Source organism: Ornithodoros turicata, chromosome 6 (genome assembly GCF_037126465.1).
Source record: "Ornithodoros turicata isolate Travis chromosome 6, ASM3712646v1, whole genome shotgun sequence".
NCBI classification, from domain to species: Eukaryota; Metazoa; Arthropoda; class Arachnida; order Ixodida; family Argasidae; genus Ornithodoros; species Ornithodoros turicata.
The window spans coordinates 17532301-17537047 of record NC_088206.1 but is presented as its reverse complement, the minus strand read 5'-3'; positions in this window follow the sequence as shown (position 1 = coordinate 17537047).

Sequence of the window (4747 nt, the reverse complement as noted above, 5' to 3'; positions counted from 1 at the left end):
CGCGCATGCGTAGCACCCGTAGAGTGGCGCTTACGTCAGTCCACCTCTGGCTCTCGTTGGGAGAAGACGTGCGGTCCGTTCGCTCCGTCGTCACTTGATCCCTGGCTGTCGACGAGAGCAGTCGCATCGGTCTGCGCTCCTACTGTGGTGAGGTGATTTGTTGTGTAACTAATGATTTCGCCAACTTTGTTCCCGCTTTGTTTGCGATTTTCGTGCCCGTGCACGTCGGGTGCTGGTTGCTGTTGTCCGGGCATTCCCGCCATTTTCTATCATCTTCTGCCTTGGGACCGGGAGTAGCGCTGGCGTGATTCTTAATAATTTTGTTGTGAGATTAGTTGAGAAAGTAACCGCTAGGGGGTGCAGCTGCGGGGTTTATACAGGACAAAAACCATTACGAGTCAGTTTCTGCCTGCCTCTCGGATGGAGCAGTCGCATGGTTCTGCGCTCCTGTTCTGGTGGGCTCATTTGTTGTGTAACTAATTTTTTTTGTTGTTAGCTATTGATGGTTTGCATACTCTTGCTTTTCCAGCCTCTGTATTACGAGTGTTTTTCTCCTTGCATGCCCAGAGCTGTCCTAACTTGCCCAGACATGCCGTGATGACGTCACAGCTGACGTCACAGGATGTCCGGAACTGGTGTCATAGCTGCGATGCTTTGCAACCTGCCTCTGTGCTCCGTCGCCCAGCGACGGTCAGCGGCCTTTCCGGACCGCTTTCTTCAAGATGGCGCCGTTGATCTTCAATTAAACTCCTTCTCTCCACTCTATTTCTATCTATTTTTTTCTTTTTTATGGACTCTCATGGTGCACAACGCTCAGCTGGTCTGGACACGAGTTAGACTTTCCCCAATTAGTGTGGTGGCTCCCTGGAGGGTGCTGATTAATGTGGGGGGTCCCAATTAGCTCTAATTGCTAATTAAATCGTGTTCAGGCCAGTTGGGCGTTGTGCACCATGAGAGTCCAGTACTTACTACTCTACACCGTATCACCCCGAAGCAAACGGAAGCGTAGAGCGGCTGAATCAGACCATCAAAGGACTTCTGTCGCATTTTGTATCGCGAGATCAACGGGATTGGGACCTATGGATTCCGTACGTAATGTTCGCGTACAACTCGGCTACGCATGAGAGTACAAACGAGACTCCGTTCTATCTGCTATACGGGAGGGATCCAACTTGCCACAGGAGGTTTTCGCATCGCCCCGGGTCGTGAACTATGGCACACTGGACGACTACAAAGCAGAACTGACACAGCGTTTGCAGGTAGCACATGATATCGCGAAGGAGGACGCTAGCAAGGGCCGCGGACAATCGAAAGAAAATTCATGACGCAAAAGCCGAGGACCCAGAATTCAATATTGGAGAGCGAGTTTACCTTCGAGTAGGTCATGTTGAAAGGGGCACCTCACGTAAACTACAGCCTAAGTGGGAGGGCCCCTACCGGGTCTTGGAGGTCGTAACACCCGTTGTCTATCGGCTGCAAAGGGCGGGAAGGAGACAATCATCATTTACGGTGCATGCAAATCGGCTAAAGAGGGCTCACGGAGATGGTCCCTATCCCGATGACGAACTGCAAATGATATCGAATACGGCCGCCAATTCCGAGCAGGGTGATAAAGCGGCTGATTCTACAGAAGCGTGTAAACTCCAAAATGCTGACACGTCAGAAACGTGTGACATACTCCCGTCAGGTGTGGCATGGCCGGATCACTTTGCGGTGCTCGAATTGTGTGAGCGTATCTCTCAAACCGAGCAAGTGACAACAGATGTAGATATGCCGCTCCCGACGCCCAGAATCACAGAATGTAGATATCCCCTCCGAAGTGGGGGTATACAAGTTGTAAATATTTAACGAATCCAAAATAGTTGAAATAATGTACATAGTTTCCCAAGTAACTAAGACTGTGCTGACCATGCCAGGTATCAGAAAGGGGGCATGTAGTTGTGGACATCTGTGTACAGCTGTCCGGCACTTTTGTGAAAGACAGACTTTCAAATTGCAAGACGCCAAGTGTGATGTAAAGACAAACAGACTGTATCGTTTGTCTTCAAAAAAAGAAGGGGCGAATGTGATGTTCCTAGGAAGTGAGGTTCCTTGAATAACTATGGGCTCTCCAGATGTGCCCATCGAGCAGGCTAGTCGTATACTTCTACGAGCATCTTTTTTGTGTGTGTATGAGCACCCCTGGAGTGACAGCGGCCGTTTGAAAGAATGGACAGCACGACATTGTTTGAACGCCCCCACCCAGAGCCAAGTCAACTGTTGACGAACCAACGTCTAGCACGAAGATATAGTACGGAGAAAACTCTCTTTTTAGCAATTTCCCTGTTTTCCCGACTCTTCCCAAGGCAGGGAATAGCCGTGGCCTGCGGAGGCTAGCAGGGCACGTAAACTGAAGCGACAGATGGGAAGAGGGAAGGCGATCACGACTTCACACGAAACCGCCGATTCCAGGAAGCCGTTTCATTACTTGGCCGGCTTTTTCCTAAGCAAGGGATGTGAGTGGGAACGGTGACCGGAGAGTCCATAAAAGGGGAGCAGCTCCATAACCAGGAAAGGAGAAGTGATGGCGGACGACGAAGACTCGTCACAGAACCGCCTGCAGCAGGAAGTCATCGCTCGGACGGGGAACCCGGAACAACTGGTGTCGCAAGGCCCGAAACGGACTTCAGACTGTGGATCCTCTCAACAAGCAGCTCGACAGCGTCCATCAACACTGTGCCGTCACAGATTGTGCTCCAAGGACAACGTCCAATTGTGGTGAGCCGGCAGCCTGTGCACAGATCTCTTGTGTTAGATTAAATTGTGTGCCCATTATTTACTGGTGTTGGCCTCGTTCCTTCCACAAACTACTCCAAAGGTACCCCTATCTCGTGTGCTGTCGTTCCTACCGGGAGCGGTCATCACACAAGAAAGTCAGAACTGCTTTGGTCACAGACCGCTGTGTGTGATCTCGTACTGGGCCGAGCAGAGTGGCCAGAGAAAAGTCCGTGCACCGCAGCTCGAGTAGGCGTCGTCTCAACGTGGCTCGAGGGGTGTCGAATCTGTGACAGTCGAGAAGAAGGTGTGGCACATCAGCTACAACAGCGCAAGTGGGGCATTTGGCGACTGGAGAAGACCCATTTTACAGAGGAGTAGAGGTGTCCTGGCGGCATTAAGGCGTAGTCGGTGTAGAATGGACGTTTCTTGACGCGAGCAGTGGTGTGTGGCAACGAAATCCATCGACGGGTCGATAGACCGGAGATGGTCGTTCAGTCGGACAGCGTCCTCTTGAAACTGCCGAGTGCCGTTATAACGGAGTCGCTGTGTCTGTAACCGACACGATGAGGCTGAAAGTGGTAGGAGACAGTTATTGGAGGTGCCGTCCCCATGTGCCCGACGTGCTAAGGCGTCTGCGCGGGTGTTTCCGTGCAGGCCGGTGTGACTGGGTACCCATTGGAAACACAGGCTATGACCAAAGGATAGAAGTCGGTTGTATATTGCGACTATCATGGTGTCTAGGCCGCCGATTGTTCTGGAACAATAATTTGCTAGAACTTCTAGCGCCACCTTACTGTCCGTGAACACAACCCAAGCGCCAGGCGGTGATACCGCTATGTGGTTCAACGCGGTCAGTATGGCGAAGAGCTCGGACTCTGTAGATGATGTTTCGTAGGGGAGCTTGTGCGCCACTTCAAGGTTTTCATTTGGCATATAAAAGGCTGCAGTAGATCCGCCTTGAGACACTGATCCGTCAGTGTACACAGGGAGTCGTTGAGAGTACGCTAAGTTAAGGTGCTCCAGTGTAAGTTGGTGAGCAACTACGGGAGGTACAGAGTTTTTCTTCAGAAGACCAGGAATGTGATCACATACAGGAGGCCATCGAAGAGTCCACATCGGCGGGGCATAGGAAAGCACTGATGGCGTGGTGGGGAGGTGCACTTTCAGGCGGTCAACAGCAGTACCAATGCTGGAGTCCGGACAGTCAATATCAATGAGCCGAAGATGATGGTAAGGATGCTGTGTGAGGTACCGCGCATATATCCGGAGTGTTTCCACGTCTCGTAGGACGCCTGCTGGAGTTTCGCGTGCCTCTGCCAGGACAGAATAGGTTTCTGTCGTTCTAGGAACTCCCAAACAGACGCGGAGGCTTCGGGCCTGAATATTGAGAAGCTCACGCTCTCCGGATACGCTGAGGCCGTGTAGAATAGGCAGGCTGTACCGCAATGTGCCCAGAATCAACGCTGTGTGCACGTGACGGAGGTCAGCGCATGAAGGGCCCCACGACGATCCAGCAATGCAACGTAGAGTATTTACAAAACCGCTGGTCTTGGTGGCTATTGTTTTCACGTGCCGGGACCACGTCATGCCTCTGTCTAATGTCACGCCAAGGTATTTGCAATGAGGCACAAAGTCTAGCGGTGTCCCACTGACGAACAATGGATACCTTTGGAATGAGCGTCGGGTGAAAGCCATGGCAACGGTCTTAGCAGGAGAGACCAATAAGCCGCGGTCGGCAAGGTATTCTACAATAGAATCCAAGGCGCATTGTAACCGGCGTTGGACGGTGTCTCGACGGGTGGCAGAGGTCCATATGCAGATGTCGTCTGCGTACAAAGTGATGCGGGTATGATCACGAAGCTGGACGGGAAGCGAAGCCATTATAACATTAAAGAGGAGAGGGCTCAATATACTTCCCTGTGGGACACCACGACGGACTAGATGGAAATCGGTGTCACCTTCCATTGTGCGCACGAAGATGCGTCGGTCA